Genomic DNA, 20,824 nt, shown 5'->3' on the forward strand with positions numbered 1-20,824 from the left:
TAAAATACATCAAAATCGAACTTCCGGACGCATAACGAATCACGCTAGACGCGCCGCACGGCCATGAGGGCTAGGTCTGGTCGCACGACGCCTAGTGACTTCTGTAGAATATTTTGGATTTCTTTGTTGTTTTGTGTTTTGCTTGTTTGTTTAACCAATCTATTTACATGCAAACATGAAAGAGAACCTTGCAAAGAAGCTTTAACCCTTACCATGTATATACACACCCATCTCCTTCATTTTACACTTGATCTCACTCCAAATTCTCTCTCAATTCTTCATAGATTCAAGGTTGTTAGTTATGTGTTCTTGAAGGTTTGACTTCCAAAAGTCAAACTGATTTTAATCTTTCATTCTAACTAACTTATATAGTCTTACTAACACTTGAATATGGTGGTACAATATATATATAATACACACCCCTTGTTACCTTTGGTAGTTACTTCTCCGATTCCGTTGGTTAAGTTTCGGACTTCGTAAGGCAATGCTTCTTATAGGACTTTCGTGGTCCTTGATATATATACACTTATATAACTTATTTGCACATACTAACCAAGACTAACCTCTGCTCATTTTAGTTTGTTTGTCATTTTACAAGTTCTCATGGTTATGGGTTCTAAGAGTCTAGCCTCGGTTTAACCGTAAATAGCTCTAGACTGTAAACCGAACTTTGTATACTAGTTTTTGTTAAATACTTGTTTTAAACATGCTCTATGTTCGATTTGAGTTTCTAAAATCATTTTATAAATTCTTTGACATTTGGGCATGTGGAAACCATCTATGAACTTATTGTGAGATGGAAACCGAGCCAAACCGAACTTTCGTTTAAAAGACTTTATTGTTAACTTTTTGGTTATAAAACTTAAGTTTCACCATTTATAAATCATTATACAAGTTCTTTGATATTTGGGCATGTGAAAACCATCTATGAACTTTTTGTGAGATGGAAACCGAACCAAACCGAACTAAACCGATTTTCACTCGCTTAAGACACACAAGTGTGTTTTTAGCTATCAAGACTTGTATATTTATTTAAAAATCATTTATAAACTGATTTTAATTTTTTTTTTACAAAAAAATTATTTAGTTTTTTTTTATCTTGATTTTTTATATAGAAACAAAGATATTACATCAACATAGCAGGTAGGCGGGCAACAAGCTGCGCCGCCACCCCTTTCTGATTTTAATTATTTTCTTAAGTACTTGGAAATGTTGGATCCAACTTGATCTCATAACAAATTTTGGACCGACAAAACCGAACACTCGCTTAACGTGCGTTGTTAGTTCTAAAACAATAGAACTACATACTTGGTTAATTCTTACTTGATTTTTATGAGGTATCTCTTAACATTTAATATTTTGGAAAGTTGACTTTGGGTTTGACCAATTATCAAGACCTGAACCAACAACCCGAACACTCGATAAAAAAACCCGTTTTAGTATCTTATCAAAAAGGTACTTGCATTCTTGCATTTTTACCCACCTTATTACTTAACATAGGTTGAGTAAATATTAAGGCTAGATACTTTAACCCAGTTTCGAGCAAACTTACATTTTTAAAGGCTATTGTTATAATTTCTTAATTATTTACATTTTAAACCTTAAACTTTAAATGTTTTCATTTCTCATTATTTATATTTACATAAATACTTTCAAGACAACATTTCTAATTTAAGACTTCCTTTATTTAGGCCTTGCTCGTTAAACCTCGTCATACCGATTAAACTTCAAATCATCAATCTTTCAAGTTTATTACTTGAACGTGGGTACTTTATATCCCGTTTTCCATCTTTTGTTTTGGGATGAAATTTCATACTTATTCAACTAAATGCTTTATACTCGAATCTTAGCCCACAAACGTTATTGTATACTTTACTTAAATAATTGCTCGATTTGGTGTTCTATGATTATATGCCTATGTGTTTATCGCTTTTGGTTGGTGGAACTATAAAATCCTAGACTATTTGGCATCCCCTTATAGTAAGGTGTCGTTAACGTAATGCAATTAACGATAACTATAAAATCCTAAACTATTTGGCATCCCCTTATAGCTAGGTGTCGCTAACGTAATTCTATTAGCGATTTTATCTATTTATCCAAGTCATTGCTTTTATTTATTGTTTCGTATACAAGATTGTGGCTTTTTCGTACTATATACTATTATGCTCAAATTTATGAATTGCTTACCAACCTTTGTGTTGATAAACTTTATTTTATGAAATGTTACAAGTTTGCATTTAGGTTGATTATAGAGCTTAAAGAAAATGTCACATATACCTTTAGGATATTAGCTAACATGAACAATATTTGATTTGCTACATTTTATTATATTTTGTTGTGACTATCTTAAGAATATTGTTATGTGACATTTTCGATGTTGTGAAATGAAATGAGTTTGTTAAATATTATCGCTTTAAATAGTGTCATGCGTTTATGGGCAATCGTTACACCTCAGCATGTTCCGTCGCCTTTGGTCGGGGTGTGACATATTGGTATAAGAGCCTTGACAATAGGATAGGTGGTTAGACGTAACGACCTAGTATTGTTATGCTTAGGGTCCTAGACGTGTGCTTATACGTGTTTACTCTATAATTGGTTGTTCACATCGTATGTTATTTATAAACCTGTTTAAAATTCACCAATATCCTAAATGTTCACATACACACACTTTCATAGTATTTCCAAGGTATCCTTACCTTAAAACGAAAAAAATATATTTTTATTATATTTTATGGATTACAAGATTAATTTGGATCCCGTTGTTTCAAATCCCTTAAAGGTTGCGTTTATATCGAGCTATCATAGAAAACGAGACATTATAAAACTACCATTTGACAAAAAGGTTCCAAGGATCTAAGGTGATTTACTTACCTGAGATGGTTGAATTATAGTGCTCGTTTTCTAGGCCACAAATCGTGTTATACATGTCAATACTTTAATTAGTCGAATGCGAGCGTTCCGGTCGCCATCCTAATTTTCGGTTTTAAAGCAATAGAACTACGGTGGTTCGTAGACTAGTGTTTTGACACGACGTTGCAGCTCGATTTATTGTGTTATTACCGTTATTTGAGTCGAAAACATGAAAAAGTCGCGGTGGTTCGTGCACGTTTAGAATCCAACGTGGTGTTTTATAAAACTTTTTAGTGTTGGAATATCAAGTCATGGTGGTTCATAAGTCATGGCGGTTCATGCACGATTTTCCGACTCTATAAATCTCAATTTTCAAGCTTTAACAACTCAAAATCACTTACATTTTGTTCTCGGTTTTGTTATTTATATACAAGGTTCTATATTTATCTAACACTAACATCTTCTCTTCTTACTAACTCAGGGATTCACAATCAAAAAAACAAAAAAAAAAATTTGAAATCTTATTTAATTTTATACACTCTCATATTCATTTAGTTTTACCCAAAACTTATCCCATTTTCTTTATAATCTTTTAGCATGCCTCCGATTAGCCGTCATCCAAGCAAGAACTCCAACCGACGTATGGCTGCTTTTGTCGTCAAGCAAATGGTCGTTGTGATTCCCGAACTTATAACCCAAATCCAAGCTACCCAACCCGCACCCGTTGTTGCACCCCTTGAACCCAACCCGCATCCTACTTGTACAAGCAATTTACAAGTGCCAACCCGTCCGAGTTCCTTGGAACCAACTGTGCGACTACCTTGTTGCAATGGTTCGAATCGATCGAGAGTGTGTTTCGACATAGCGAATTCCCCGAAGCGAAAAAGACATTTTTTTCTTCAATCATGTTTAGAAAGATCGCTCTAACATGGTGGGGTAGTGTTATGCACCTCCAAGGTTCGGATACGACTATGGCTCTTCTATGGTCCGATCTCAAGGCACTTATGATGAAGAAATTTTGTCCCAAACACGAGCTCCAAAAGCTTGAGGAAGAATTTTGGAACCTAAAGCAAGAAAGTGGATATAATGCCGCTTATTCACTCTGTTTTCACGAGTTGAGCATTCTTGTCCCTCACTTGGTTACCCCGACTGAGTGCGATCTTGACAAATACATTGGGGGTTTGGGGGTCTACCGATGCAAATCCGGGACTCTGTTATGAGTAGCAAACTCGTGAATCTTGAAGACGCCATCACTCCGGTGCGCTATCGGAAAATCATGTTAAGGCGGGTACTCTAACCCTTAAGAAACCAAGTAAGAAAGCCAAGCCCGATCCCGCACCGCAAGCCAAGGTTGAACCCTCACCACAAGCCAGTAACTACTTCAACTAATCCCGTCACAACAACAACAACAAGAAACCTAAATCCAACTACCGAAACTTTCTCGTTACCCAACCTCAACAACAAACTCAAGCTCCACCACCAAACCGAAGACCCTATACCGGTACCGCCCCGCTATGCAACACTTGTCAACTCCACCACCCACCAAACATGCCTTGTCGCCATTGCACCATTTGTAACCGACTTGGTCATCTCCACACCACATGCCGATCCGCCCAACGAACTCAACCTAACCAACCTAACCAACCAAAGCAACCAAGAATCTTTCCCCAAAATTCCCAAAACCGATATGCACCCTACCCACAAAACCAACCCCAACAACCCCGAGCTTGTTTCAATTGTGGAGATCCTAACCATTTCCGCAAGAATTTCCCACGTTTAACTTTTGCAAACCAAGCCCAAACCATGACCGTACCCTACTACTGATGTACATAAAACTATACATCTTTTCGGCATCAAATAATCTCTAAAAACTGCAATTTCTATCAAATAACATAGCATAAAAGGCTACTTATCATAATAAAATGTAATTTCAGGTGAAACCAAGACCCAAACGAAGAAACAAGCGAAAAGACGAAGAAAAACAAAAGAAAACACAAGAAAAACAAAGAAACACGCCCCCATGCTTCTGAACACCAGAAAAGACAAAAATCTACAAGAAAAGACAAAAACTGGGAAAAAAAGCATGGGGCCGTGGAAGTCTACAAGTAAAGACAAAATGAATTTAGCACATGTCACTAAATAGCACGGGGGCGTGCCTACGTGGACACGGGGCCGTGCTTCTCTCTCCATATTGCCTATAAATAGTGGCTCATGTTGCACTTATTTGGTGTGCCTTGAAAAGAGTTCTATCCGGTTTTCTCTTATAAAAACACACATTAACACTCACATAGAAGATTTAGTGAAGAGTTTGAAGGCTTGGAGGTCATCACCATCAACCATCATCATCATCCTTCATCATCATCATTAAGAAGGAAGATTCATCTACATTTGGTTAGATTGTTCCAAGTTTAATCATGTATTTGTTATCATCATTCATCTTAATGTTTATCAGCATGATCATTATGAGCTAAACTCCTTCTACCATTTAAAATCTATGAAGAAGCTTTATTTTTTACTTGATAATTATACAAAACATGTGGTGTAGTCTAGTAAAGTACATTGTTATATTACAATTATCTTTTGATGAGAAATGTTTCACCATCTTAAATCACTAATTCAAAGTTGGTGGTTGTCAATTCTATTGGAATCATTCATGACCGATTCATGTTCTTGAAAGATAGAAATACTTTGATACATTATCTAAACATGGAGCCTTATATTGTACTTAGAAATGATGAGATATAAGTTATGATGTAATTCTCTAAGTCTTGGTAATCCGAAAATGGATTTGCTTAGGATATCATGTTAGTTAAAGAAATCATATGTTAATAGAATGTGTAATTATAACCTACATAAATCAACCAAGGGGAGGTTGTGTGACTAAACTACAACCACCCGAAGTTGTTAGAATTGGTATTTGAGAAATCGAAGTCAATCCTAATCTTTTACTTTACGAAACTACTTGCCAACTTAAATTGACATCATTGAGGTGACATGACATTAGGAAATGGTGGACTTTAAAATGCGCATGTTACCTCCTTAGTGCCAAAGATGCTCACTTAAGGCTTAAGGAGCTATCTATCATATATTGCTACGACAAGTTTATCACATGTTTGAATATTAATTATCAATGCTAAAATGGAGTGGATTCTTGATCTTAGATGATAACCTTCGCATAATTGAACAACTCGTTTAGAATCTCTCGTCTTGGTCACCTATATATTATATATATAAGTATTTATATTTTATAAAAATTTCAAAAATTAACCCCAAAATGATTAAAACCTCCGATTAAAGTAAAACAACGATTTATCATTAGAAACATTTGTGTCCAGGGATCGATACTTGGTTCTTACCAATACTATTCTACATATACGATAGGTACACTTGCCTATTTTGTGTGTGTTTAGTCTTTGTAGAAATCACTTTTATAAATTTAAAGCACGATCTTGTGCAAAAAGCTTAAATATCCGATCCATTATATTTTACAAGCTACGCGCACACGCCATCAACTACCAAACCCAAGCTTACCAAGTCCAAACTTACCAACCCCAACTTCCCCAACTCAATGCACCACTCATCCAACCCATCCAAGCAATCCAAACACCACCTCCACCTCCACAATAAGCACCTCAAGACAACCATGGCAATCAAAGGAGAGCTTTCATGATAAATGCAAATCAAGCTCAAGTGGCAAACGATGTCGTGAATGGTATGTGTTTGGTGAACTATCATTTGGCTTCTATTTTATTTGATACTGGTGCCGATAGAAGTTTTATATCTTTGATATTTGAGTCGAAACTTGTTATGCCTCGAACTAAGCTTTCCCGACCGTTTTCCGTTGAAGTCGCCAATGCAATTCTATTACCATCAATTCCGTCGTCCGCGATTGTTCTCTCAGTCTCTCCAAGCATAAATTCTCCATCGATCTCATCCAAGCATAAATTCTCCATTGCACCATTTGTAACCGACTTGGTCATCTCCACACCACATGCCGATCCGCCCAACGAACTCAACCTAACCAACCAAACCAACCAAGAACCTTTCCCCAAAATTCCCAAAACCGATATGCACCTTACCCACAAAACCAACCCCAACAACCCCGAGCTTGTTTCAATTGTGGAGATCCTAACCATTTCTGCAACAATTTCCCATGTCTAACTTTTGCAAACCAACCACAAACCATGACCATACCCTACGACCAAACCCAAGCTTACCAAGTCCAAACTTACCAACCCCAACTTCCCCAACTCAATGCACCACTCATCCAACCCATCCAAGCAATCCAAACACCACCTCCACCTCCACAATAAGCACCTCAAGACAACCATGGCAATCAAAGGAGAGCTTTCATGATAAATGCAAATCAAGCTCAAGTGGCAAACGATGTCGTGAATGGTATGTGTTTGGTGAACTATCATTTGGCTTCTATTTTATTTGATACTGGTGCCGATAGAAGTTTTATATCTTTGATATTTGAGTCGAAACTTGTTATGCCTCGAACTAAGCTTTCCCGACCGTTTTCCGTTGAAGTCGCCAATGCAATTCTATTACCATCAATTCCGTCGTCCGCGATTGTTCTCTCAGTCTCTCCAAGCATAAATTCTCCATCGATCTCATCCCGATGCAAATGGAAAGTTTCGATGTCATAGTAGGCATGGATTGGTTATCTTTGCATCGTGCCGAAGTCGTTTGTTTCGATATCGCATTCCGCTTGTCAACGGTAAAATTCTTAAAGTCTTCGGCAACACAACTTCTAGAAAACTTAATATCATGTCGTGCGCTCAATCGCAAAAGAACTTACGCCAAAAGTATGTTCCGTTTCTAGCTCTCGCTGTGACAAAAGACAAAAAGGAAAGGAAAATCCAAGATATTTCCATTCTTTGTGATTTCCTCGATGTCTTTCCCGATGATGTCACCGGTTTTCCTCCCGTTCGTCCGATTGAATTTCGAATTGATCTTGTGTCCGGCGCGATGCCTGTGGCCAAGGCTCCTTACTGTTTATCCCCATAGGAACTGCAAGAGTTATCAAACCAACTCGAAGAACTTTCCGATAAAGGCTTCATTTGTCCTAGCTCTTCTCATTGGGGAGCTCCCTTTCTCTTCGTAAAAAAGAAGGATGGGTCGTTTCATATGTGCATCGATTACCGAGAGCTTAACAAACTCACTATCAAAAACCGTTATCCCTTGCCACGAATTGACGACCTATTCGACCAACTTCAAGGCGCAACGTGCTTCTCAAAAATCGTTCTTCAATCAGGTTATCATCAATTGCGTGTTCGCGAAGAAGACATTCCTAAAACTGTTTTCCGTACTAGATATGGACATTTCGAATTTTTGGTTATGCCATTCGGGTTAACAAATGCACCCGCGGTATTTATGGACCTCATGAACCGCGTTTGCAAACCATTCCTTGATAAATTCGTTATTGTCTTTATTGATGACATCCTTATCTTTTCTAAATCCAAAGCCGAACATGAGCATCTTTTGCGTTCCATTATCGAGCTCCTTAGAAACGAACGACTCTACGCCAAATTCTCCAAATGTGAATTTTGGCTCGAGGAATTTCAATTTTTGGGACACATCATAAACGACAAAGGTATTCATGTTGATCCCGCTAAAATTGAGGCAGTTAAGGATTGGAAAACTCCAACGACTCCCACGGAAATTCGATCATTCCTCGGTTTGGCCGGATATTATCGGCGATTCATTCGGAATTTTTCAAAGATCCCTTTGCCTCTTACCTACCTCACTCATAAAGGGAAACCATTCTACTGGGGCTCGAAGCAAAAGGAAGCCCTTTGTACTCTCAAGGGAATGCTTTGTAATGCTCCCATTCTAACCATTCCCGATGGAAACGACGATTTTTTTGTATTTTGCGATGCATCTAATCAAGGACATGGTTGTGTTCTCATGCAACGAGGTCACGTCATCGCTTACGCATCAAGGCAACTAAAGGTCAACGAGAAGAACTATACGACTCATGACCTCGAACTTGGTGTCTTCGTTTTCGCTCTCAAAATCTGGAGACATTACCTTTATGGTACGAAATGTGTGGTTTTTATTTATCATAAAAGCCTTCAACATATTTTTAACCAAAAAGATCTCAACATGAGACAACGACAATGGGCCGAATTACATAGTGATTACGATTGCGAAATTCGCTACCATCCCGGTAAAGCAAATGTTGTCGCTGACGCCCTAAGTCGCAAGGTTAATGTTAATTCTGTTATGCTTTTAAGCGTTGTTGTTCAAACAGATCTTCAAATTCGTATCTTTCAAGCTCAACGTACCTCCATTGAAGAAGGTAACATGTACGAAGAAATTTCATGTGGAGCTGAACTTCAACTCGAAACCAAACCCGATGGTCTTTTGTACTTTCTCAATCGTTTGTGGGTTCCCGATCACGATGATATTTGTACTTGTATACTCGACGAAGCTCATAATTCGCTATATTCCGTTCATCCCGGTGCGGATAAGATGTATTTCGATCTTCGTGCTACCTTTTGGTGGCCGGGTGTGAAAAGGACGTAGCTTTATTTGTATCAAAATGTCTTACTTGCTTAAAAGTCAAAGCCGAACACCAAAGACCTTTTGTTCTACTCGAGCAACCACCGATTCCCGTTTGGAAATGGGAAGACATTGCTATGGACTTTATCACTAAATTTCCCAACACCCAAAAAGGCAACAATAGCATTTGGGTGATCATCGATCGTTTGACCAAATCTACTCATTTATTCCGATCCGCGAGAAGTATTCTGTCGAGAAGCTTGCTCAAATCTATGTTTGGGAAATTGTGTGCCGACATGGTTTACCATTGTCTATCATCTCCAATCGTGATGCCCGTTTTACCTCTCATTTTTGGCGTTCACTTCAAGAAACTTTGGGAACACGTCTCGATCTTAGCACCACTTATCATCCTCAAACGGATGGTCAATCTGAACGTACGATATAAACACTCGAGGATATGCTACGAGCGTGTGTTCTTGATTTCGGTGGGAATTGGGATTCTCACATTCCGTTCATCGAGTTTTCCTATAACAATAGCTATCATTCTAGCATTGATATGGCTCCTTTTCAAACTCTTTACGGTCGTAAATGTCGATCTCTGATTAGTTGGAACGAAATAGATGAAGCTCAAATCACGGGACCCGAAATGGTACAAGAAGCTACCGAGGTGATCGATCAAATCCGTAAGAACCTCCTAGCCGCTAGAAGTCGTCAAAAGAGTTACGCCGACAAACGGCGAAAACCAATCGAATTTAATGTTGACGATCTTTTCCTTCTAAAAGTATCTCCTTGGAAGGGGGTAGTCCGTTTCGGAAAGAAGGGTAAGCTAGCTCTTCGTTTCGTTGGTCCTTTCAAAATTCTTCAACGTGTTGGGAAGGTAGCTTATCGACTCGAACTACCGCAAGAACTTGTCGGTGTTCATCCGACATTCCATGTGTCCAATCTTAAAAAGTGCTTAACCGAGGGTAATCTCCATATACCTCTCGACGAAGTACATGTCGATGAGTCGATGATCATGGTTGAACGACCCGTTGAGATCATGGATCACAACGAGAAGAAAACCAAGCATAGTCGTATTCGGTTAGTCAAAGTTTGATGGGAATCACGGCGTGGAGCGGAATTCACTTGGGAACGAGAAGACGCAATGAAAGAGATGTATCCACATCTTTTTGCATCATCATCTTCATCTTAGTTTCAGGATGAAATTTCCTAAAGTAGGGGATACCGTAACATTTATCAAATTCGGGTCTCGATTATATTTGTATTTGTATTGTCTTATGTTGTAAACCGACCCATTTTGTAAACCAAAACTCATGATATATAAAATATTGGATTTTTATGTTACCAAATCATTCCCATTTGTTCGATTTGAAAAACCATGAGGGCTAGGGCTGGTCGCGCGGCGCCTAGTGACCTCTGTAGCATATTTTGGATACTTTTGTTGTTTTGTGCTTTGCTTGTTTGTTTAACCAATCTATTTACATGCAAACATGAAAGAGAACCTTGCAAAGAAGCTTTGACCCTTACCCTATATATGCACACCCATCTACTTCATTTTTACACTTGCTCTCACTCCAAGTTCTCTCTCAATTCTTCATAGATTCAAGGTTGTTAGTTATGTGTTTTTGAAGGTTTGACTTCCAAAAGTCAAACTGAGTTTAATCTTTCATTCTAACTAACTTATATAGTCTTACTAACACTTGAATATGGTGGTACAACATATATATAATACACACCCCTTGTTACCTTTGGTAGTTACTTCTCCGACTCTGGTTGGTTAAGTTTCGGACTTCATGTAGGACTTTCGTGGTCCTTGATATATACACTTATATAACTTGTTTGCACATACTAACCATGACTAACCTCTGCTCATTTTAGTTTGTTTGTCATTTTACAAGTTCTCATGGTTATGGGTTCTGAGAGTCTAGCCTCGGTTTAACCGTAAATAGCTCTAGACCGTAAACCGAACTTTGTTTACTAGTTTTTGTTAAATACTTGTTTTAAACATGCTTTATGTTAGATTTAAGTTTCAAAAATCATTTTACAAATTCTTTGATATTTGGACATGTGGAAACCATCTATGAACTTATTGTGAGATGGAAACCGAACCAAACCGAACTTTCGCTTAAAAGACTTTATTGTTAACTTTTTGGTTGTAAAACTTAAGTTTCACCATTTATAAATCATTATACAAGTTCTTTGATATTTGGGCATGTGGAAACCATCTATGAATTTATTGTGAGATGGAAACCGAACCAAACCGAACTAAACCGATTTTCACTTGCTTAAGACACACAAGTGTGTTTTTAGCTATGAAGACTTGTATATTTCTTTAAAAACCATTATAAAATGATTTTAATTGTTTTCTTATGTACTGCGAAATGTTGGATCCAACTTGATCTCATAACAAAGTTTGGACCGACAAAACCGAACACTCGCTTAATGTGCGATGTTAGTTCTAAAACAATAGAACTACATACTTGGTTAAGACTTACTTATTTTTATGAGTTATCTCATAACATTTAATATTTTATAAAGTTGACTTTGGGTTTGACCAATTATCATGACCCGAACCAACAACCCGAACACTCGATAAGAAAACCCGTTTTAGTATCTTATCATAAAGGGACTTGCATTCTTGCATTTTTACCCACCTTATTACTTAACATAGGTTGAGTAAATATTAAGGCTAGATACTTTAACCTAGTTTCGAGCAAACTTACATTTTTAAAGGCTATTGTTATAATTTCTTAATTATTTACATTTTAAATCTTAAACTTTAATTGTTTGCATTTCTCATTATTTATTTTTACTTTAAGACTTTCAAGACAACATTTATAATTCAAGACTTTCTTTATTTAGGCCTTGCTCGTTAAACCTCGTCATATCGGTTAAACTTCAAATCATCAATCTTTCAAGTTTATTACTTGAACGTGGGTACTTCATACCCCGTTTTCCATCTTTTGTTTTGGGGTGACATTTCATACTTATTCAACTAAATGCTTTATACTTGAATCTTAACCCACAAACGTTATTGTATACTTTACTTAAATAATTGCTCGATTTGGTGTTCTATGATTATATGCCTATGTGTTTATCACTTTTGGTTGGTGGAACTATAAAATCCTAGACTATTTGGCATCCCCTTATAGCAAGGTGTCGTTAACGTAATGCAATTAACAATAACTATAAAATCCTAGACTATTTGGCATCCCCTTATAGCTATGTGTCGCTAACGTAATTCTATTAGCGATTTTATCTATTTATCTAAGTTATTGTTTTTATTTATTGTTTCGTATACAAGGTTGTGGCTTTTTTCGTACTATATACTAATATGCTCAAACTTATGAATTGCTTACCAACCTTTGTGTTGATAAACTTTATTTTTATTTTATGAAGTGTTACAGGTTTGCGTCTTAGTTGGTTATGGAGCTTGAAGAAAACGTCACAAATACCTTTAGAATATTAGCAAAAATGAACAATATTTGATTTGCTACATTTTATTATATTTTGTTGTGACTATCTTAAGAATATTGTTATGTGACATTTTCGATGTTGTGAAATGAAATGAGTTTGTTAAATATTGTCACTTTAAATAGTGTCATGCGCTTATGGGCAATCGTTACACCTCGGCATGTTCCGCCGCCTTTGGTCGGGGTGTGACAACGTGTTTCGTTTCATAGCTTCGGGGATGACTTGTTTCGGCCACGTGGCGTGATATGAATGGATCACAAACGTGTCGGCTCAAATTTCAAACACAACAACGTCGACGGGTTTGTATTGGACAAAGGTGAAATTTGAGAGGAAAAAAATGGAATCTCTCTAAAAGAGGACTTTTTGGAAAGAGTAAAGTGTCAAAATCGTCCCCGAGCTTTGTTTAGTTATTGAGTTATTAAGCAGTTATTGTTATTATTGATTTTCTCTCGTTATGCCGCCAAAATATACACTCATACACTAGCCTTAAACGTATTCAATCTAAACATAATCACTAGATCATATCTAGTGACTAGATCATAATCGTAATCGTATTATTCGTTAACCTAATCATACGGACATGGTTTCTCATTATGCGACTTTCATCCAAAAAGTTTATTTTGTGCAACTATGCCATTGAGGTTTCTCAATTCTTGCCAGTTACGTCCAAATCGTTAACTTTAGTTTCATCGTTAAGTCAGGTAAAACTAACATTTCACTAAGGTATGAAGGGCATTTTAGTCTTTTTATCATCTTCATCTTGTTCATTAACACTAACTTATTAGTTCACCAAATTGTCACCACCACCACCACCACACACTCTTAGCAACCGGCCCACCACCACCACGCACCACTCCTCCCATCGGAAAACCGTCGCCACCACTTCTCCGACCGACATCACATCTACCACCAGATCCGAACAAGAAAACTTACCAATTCCACCTGAAACGACGTCGTTGATGAGGTAAACTCAAATCAATCTAAAACCCGATGCAATCTCGTATTCCGGCAACGAATCTCGTACAAGAAACTCTTCTTTCGCCACGTCATTTGTTGCCACAACGAAACGCTTTTTTTCGGGTGAACATAGATGGGATGAAGAAGGAGCCGTGGTTGCAGACTATGAGGGTGTGGGTTTCGATCGGAAAGTCAAATCGAGTTGGAGGAGATGACGGGTTTGTGTTGGAAGAATGTGAAATTTGAAATTTGAGAGAACAAAAATGAAATCTCTTTCGGACTATTTGGAAAATTCTCGTAATATTAATTAATTTATTAGCATTTTAGGCTGTGATGGATCCAGGAAATTTTTCTATAGGGATCAGATATTTTTTTGGCATGTAACTGATTATATATAAAAAATTGTTTCATTTCGGCTATTCGGGTCGGGTCAAATCGGTATATATAATTAGTTTTTGTCTTCTTCGTCTGGAACGGGTCGAAGCGGGTCAGGCCATATACAAAGTAATATAGTATATATATAATCAAACAAAATATTGCTATAAATGCATAATTAAAATACAGCTTGTTTAAAGTTGTTCTCTATGGTTTTTATTTCTTGAAATATAACAAAAACATCATCTACTTTGTCATTGATGGAGCCAAATTTTTATGATCGGGGATTTGTTAGTCACAACATAATTACTACTTGATAAATTAGTATAGTTAGAGACTCAAGTTTTTTTAAAGTTTGCACAAATAACATTATATCTAAATATCTATATAATTGTATACCATAAAATCCAAGGTGTCGCTCTTAGGTTGTTCCCCCCATTTTCTAGAGCCACCAGATTGCTTGATTTATAAATGGAGGCTTCTCATGCATTTGACCCAAATTCGTGGTTATGTGTCTCACCAAACCCAGATAGTCTTTAAATGGGTTATAACATCTCATTTATTTGTAAAACTATTTCATAAGCAAACAATAATTTTCACGGGTCATGGGTCTCACCAAACCCGGATAACCCTTAAACGAGTTATAACATCTCATTTATTTGTGATATAACCCCTTAATTATCACAGAATAATTTTCACGGGTTATTTGTCTTACCAAACTCTAATAGCTCTCAAATGGGTTATAAGATCTCATTTATTGATAAAACACTTTCATTATCAAACCCTAATTTAATTTATTTGTTTTACATGTTCTTAGTTGCTGGTCTGTCATCTCCATCGTCGGATAACTTCTAATACTACCCACCATCGTCAACTACATCAACGCCTCTTTTTTCATTAGACAAATATTTGTGTTCATGTTTGTACATTTAAAAAAATCAACATGCGCGTATTCGTTTATGTTTGTTCATTAAAAATCTAAAAAACCTAAACATCTCAACTGATAAAACCCAAACGTTAAAATATATAATCACAAACTAATATATATGTATTAAATTAAAACAAAACTATGTTACAAAAATAAAATATATCATCATAAAATACCAAAACGATTAAAAAAAACTTTAAATAAACTCCCATAACACGGGAGGATCAAACTAGTATATATATATATATATATATATATATATATATATATATATATATATTAGTTTGCACATATAGCATGAATGTTATTATGTTAATTTCTCATATCTAATATATATATATATATATATATATATATATATATATATTAGTTTGCACATATAGCATGAATGTTATTATGTTAATTTCTCATATCTAACCTATATAATAAAATAAACCAATATATGACAGTTGTCCCCTTCTCAATCACCCAGATTTTTATTTTCCCGCCCATATATTTATTTCACCAAAATAAATATACTATCACAGGTCGTCCCCAGTTCTTCAGCTTCGGGTTTTTCTTCTCTGGATTCACAAATTGCAATCAATGAACGAACCCTAATTCTGGTTGTTCTTCTTTGGATTCACAAATTGCAATCAATGAACGAACCCTAATTCTCTGATTCGATATGTTATTCATCTGCAGTTTTATCTTCTCTTTTTATTAATGTTGCAACTTATTAGTGATATCATACATGATAATAAAATCTATAGTTTTATAAATACGATGTATTATAGCACATGATTTATTAGATATTAGTCTGAACGCAATAAGCAAGTTTCTTTTATGAATATGTTTTCCTAATTTTACCTACTACTGATGAAAATACAAGCAAACTGAAACGATTTCAAATTTGTTAGCTATTTGTTTAATATCCGGTTGACAAATGTGGATTCCAATGTTTTTTTGTTTTCTGAAATTAGTTTTGGCTTATTTTCTCCCACTTTTTGTAATTCTTTGGTTATTTGTCATCCGAACTTAGTCATTAATTTCTTACTTCCAAGGGCTTGACGTTGTTTGTAACAAGGAAGCTGGTTTTAATGAGGATGGCTTTATTATGGAGTTCTTGGAGACGTAAGGGTACCGGGTGTTCTACCATTTGCTCTTGAAATTTTGGTTCATAAGGATTAAGCTTTTGTCTTATAATAGTTAAACTGTATCTACATATGGTCATAAATCTTTTTTAGTGATCCCTATCGGAGTTTGAATATTGGTTTTTATAGTTTTTTTTATCATAAAATTGAATGCAAAGACTGTGTTTTTCTGTAAAAAATAATATATTTAACCAATTTTAGAAGTGGAATCTTCGTTTGATTGGTGAATGTAAAAAAGAAGACAACAACACAGATAATAAGGGAGTTTTTTTAATTCATAATTTCACATTTTCACTTCTGTAATATGTCTCATTTTTTCAATAAAAGTAGTCCAATTTTAGGTTTCTGCACTAGAGATAAGATCGGTACCGTACCAGTATCGGGACGTTACCAGTATTGAAGGTAAAAAAATTGGGAAATACATGTACCGGTACTGATACCGAAACTCAAAACTTTGATACCGACTTGGTACCAAATCGGTACCGGTACCGTACGGGTACCAGTGCCGAATTCAAAGATGATTCAACACATTTTAAGATTTTAATGTTACTGAATTACCCTTTTGATTTTAAGAGTTCATAAGCAGGTGAGATCTTTATTGAATATTTTACCTTATTATATTTCATGTCTTTGTATTTATAGAAAATTGTTATGAAATTTTATCATCGGGTTATATTCGGGTTTGCAAATATTCAAGTTAACAAGCTACGACTACATATTTGTGGCTGCATATTCATTCCACTTTATACAATCTTGGGTCCGACTTTGGAAGTCATGAGTAGAGACCCAAAAACTACTATGAAAGAATTAATAATACAGGTACAGATTTTTTAATTGATTGCTTATTATTCTTTTCTTTTTTGTTATGCTAGATGAAACTACAAGTTTTGATTAGTTATTAATAGTTATTGTTTATGCATATCTTGGAACCATATTACCATCAATCTATACTATATATAATACACCAAACAAGGGTAAATTAAAACACCCATTTTTAAGTAATTTACAACACTTAAAGCATGAGGTATATGTGTTAGTAAGGGTAAACTTGTCTTTTAAACACAATCCATTCAACTTACAAGTTTGGTCCCTCATCTTTAACCATATTATGTTTTTAATTTAAGTTGTAAACTAACTTCCCACCCATGATTTTTAAACACTATAACCGTTTCAAACGTTAATCTTTTTATAAAAAAATTACATCATAAAAACGAGCATTTTATTCTCTTTAATTTGGATATGATATTGTTATAATTTTTTTCATTTTAAATAAATTAATATGTTATGTAGGGGTGTTCAGTGTCGGTTTGATGGTTTTTAAGTTATAATACTGATTTTTTTGTCGTCCAAAACCAAGCTCAACCATTGAAAGTTGAACCCGAATCGTTACTAACGGCCTGGTTCCATACTGGTTTCACAGTTTAAACTTTAATAATAAATTTAATTTAAGATAATTATTAATTTAAATGTACCATCAATTTTAACTAAACACCAACATAATATGATACTTGAGAGGATCATAAATAAAGAATGATAATTTTAGCCACATAAATGGTAAATATTAATGGAAGATCTAGGACGTGAAATAATAACAACAAAGATAACAAAATGAATCATGCTGTAATTAGGTTAATTTGAAGTTTTATAGCCAAGTTATTTGTAATAAAAAAATTATGTTCAATTAAGTTTTAACTATATCTAATATATATTATAAAACATATCTAATAATTAATAATAAAAAACATTAAAATGCATTCAACATTTATAGCTGGTCTGGTTTCATATGGTCGGTTGCTAGTATAACCGCGAACCAACCGTTCACTACGTTTTGAAATTTTTGAAACCGACCAACAAACCGAAAGTAAAAAAAAGAAAAAGAAAAAAGAATTCAAACCAATGACCGGTTTAAACGATTTCAAGGTTTTAACCGAACCATAAACACTTATATTTGTTACGTGATTAACAGGTTCAAACACCCGCTGCATCGCGCGGGCACCCGTCTAGTTATAATTGTATATGTGCCTTTCAGTCATGCTTATTCATTAATCTAGCCAAATATACACAATTGGAATTTAGTTGAATTGTAGTTGGATAATTAATTCTCGCCTTTTGTCAATTTGTTTTGGCTATTGTTTCTTAAATAATCGGTTGAATTTTTTTGAAAATGTAACAATTTCAAGGTAGACATAAAACATAACATGTATGTACTATATGTAATTATTGTTATTTCACTAGTATTGCAACTTATATATTTTATACACATTTTGCAGTGAGCAACCATAATGGACCATATTGTTATGTAAGGCCCCGAACCCGGTAGCCCTACTTTCGTGTTGGATTTACTCATAAACGCAGTTCTAAATATCAGAGTTAATTAAAACATTCGCGGAATATAAAAGCTTTCATAAAACATTTCATAACAAAACACGTCTTTTCTTAAAACATCATTTTGTCTTTCAAAATTAACGAAACATTAAACTTAAACGTCTTGAGTCTTCCGATGCCAGCCTCTTATTCAGTGCCACGTGTCTCCTCAAGCGAGCTGCCACATCCTACTCACCTGCGTGCATACTAAAAGTCAGCTATGCTGAGTGAGTTCTAGTTAATCATACACTATACAATACACATAAACTTATATTCTTACATTCATACTTTCATATTTTCTTTTGTATTAACTTACTTTCATATCGTACGTTATAAAGAGCATTACGCCCTACCTTCCTCGAGTATTATTAGGGCTCGGTACCCTCCTTCCTCGAGTATTATTAGGGCTCGGTACCCTCCTTCCTCGAGTATTATTAGGGCTCGGTACCCTCTTTCCTCGAGTATTATTAGGGCTCGGTCCCTCTTTCCTCGAATATTAGTAGGGTTCGGTTCCCTAGTTCTCGAATATTAGTAGGGTTCGATTCCCTCTTCGTTACCATACAACCATCCTTTCCTTCTTTTATTAACTTTATCACATTCATACACATAAGCATACATATCATACTTACTTTATACTTAGCGTTACAACCTGACAGTACGTGCAATATCCGAAGATCGTTCACGTACCGTCAAGCCATCATTCATACATATCACATCATTCACATAAGGCATACACTTATCTCTTAGGATAAGCGTATTAACAAACATATCGAGTATGCACACAGCCCCGAAAACATAACACATAAATGGGACTAGAAACTCACCTGAATCATGTTACGCTCTCCGTTAATAGTTATCCATTTCTTCAGTTGTGCACGGCTGACTGTATAACAAGTATACGTATCAATTAACTACTACTACTCATGTTGTATTTCTATCTTTATATGACCCACAACGAACGGGGGTCCGGGGGCAGCGCCCCTGGCAGCGGGGTCTAGGGGCGGCAGCCCCTAGCAGGGTCCAAGGGGCAGAGCCCCTGGCTGGGGTCGAGCTGCCAGGTCAGCTTGGAAAAATTTTATTTACATTAACTATCTTAACACATTTTCCATTAGGTTTTTAATTTATTTTCTAATCGAACTTGACTTTAGGCGAAGTCAAACCTTAGGCGAACTTAGCTTTAGGCGAAGTTAAACCATAGGCGAACTTAGCTTTAGGCGAAGTTAAACCTTAGGCGAACTTAGCTTTAGGCGAAGTTATCAGTTAGGCGAACTTGGCCATAGGCGAAGTTATCAATTAGGCGAACTTGGCCTTAGGCGAAGATACCAGTTAAGCGAACTTGGCCGTAGGCGAAGTTAAGCTTTGAAGGCGAAGTTAAGCTTTGAAGGCGAAGTTAAGCTTTTGCAGGCGAAGTTGCCCAATTCGCAGGCGAAGTTGCCCAGCATCGGCCTGTTCGTCCTTAACCCCCGTGATCATCTTCGTTTTTTAACCAAATAACTCGATTTAGGTATCAACGGAATCGTCTGACCAGCGCCTTCAAACCCCAACCATCAAATCGGCCTAACATCGATGTTTAAGGGGTGCGATTTAGGCATATAGGTTACGGGTTCTTTTATCAATCGATTAACCCATCAAATCTTAACCATTTTCAGTAAGTTTAGTTTTGTAGGATTCGTTTTAACCATACAAACACCGATCTATCATTTCTATACTAATCCAAACCTAAATGAACAAGTTATCGATATAAACGTACCGTAAACGAGTCGAACTACGAACACAAGCTGGTCTTTGATGTTGCTTTGGTTCATCACGACGATCTAGCACCAACAAGCTCGGGTCCTCGCCTTTGGATCTTGGTTCGGGTTGTGTGTGTGTTTTGGAGTGTGTAGAGATTAGGATGGATAAATGGATGGAATGGAAAGGATTGGGGTTTAAGGGGGTATTTATACTCCCTTAAGCTCATGGACCGAAGGCCCATATTTTCTTTTAGTCCATATCTAATCCCATCTAATTATCCTACTAAGCCTTCATATTTTGCTATTATTATTATCGTTCCACTAACTCGTTTATTTCACCCGACAAAATAATATATTAAATATTATTTTAGAAATTTCGGGATGTTACATGTTAGTATTCCTTATGCTGAAAATTAACTTGCCAAAACATGAGTTTCGGGTATGTTATTTGTTTTAGACTTCTATTACACATTATCTCCAAATCTATTTTCTTCTATGCA

This window comes from Bidens hawaiensis, unplaced genomic scaffold (genome assembly GCF_021521415.1).
Source record: "Bidens hawaiensis isolate Kalapana, Puna unplaced genomic scaffold, B.hawaiensis_p1.1 tig00020327_1, whole genome shotgun sequence".
NCBI lineage: Eukaryota > Viridiplantae > Streptophyta > Magnoliopsida > Asterales > Asteraceae > Bidens > Bidens hawaiensis.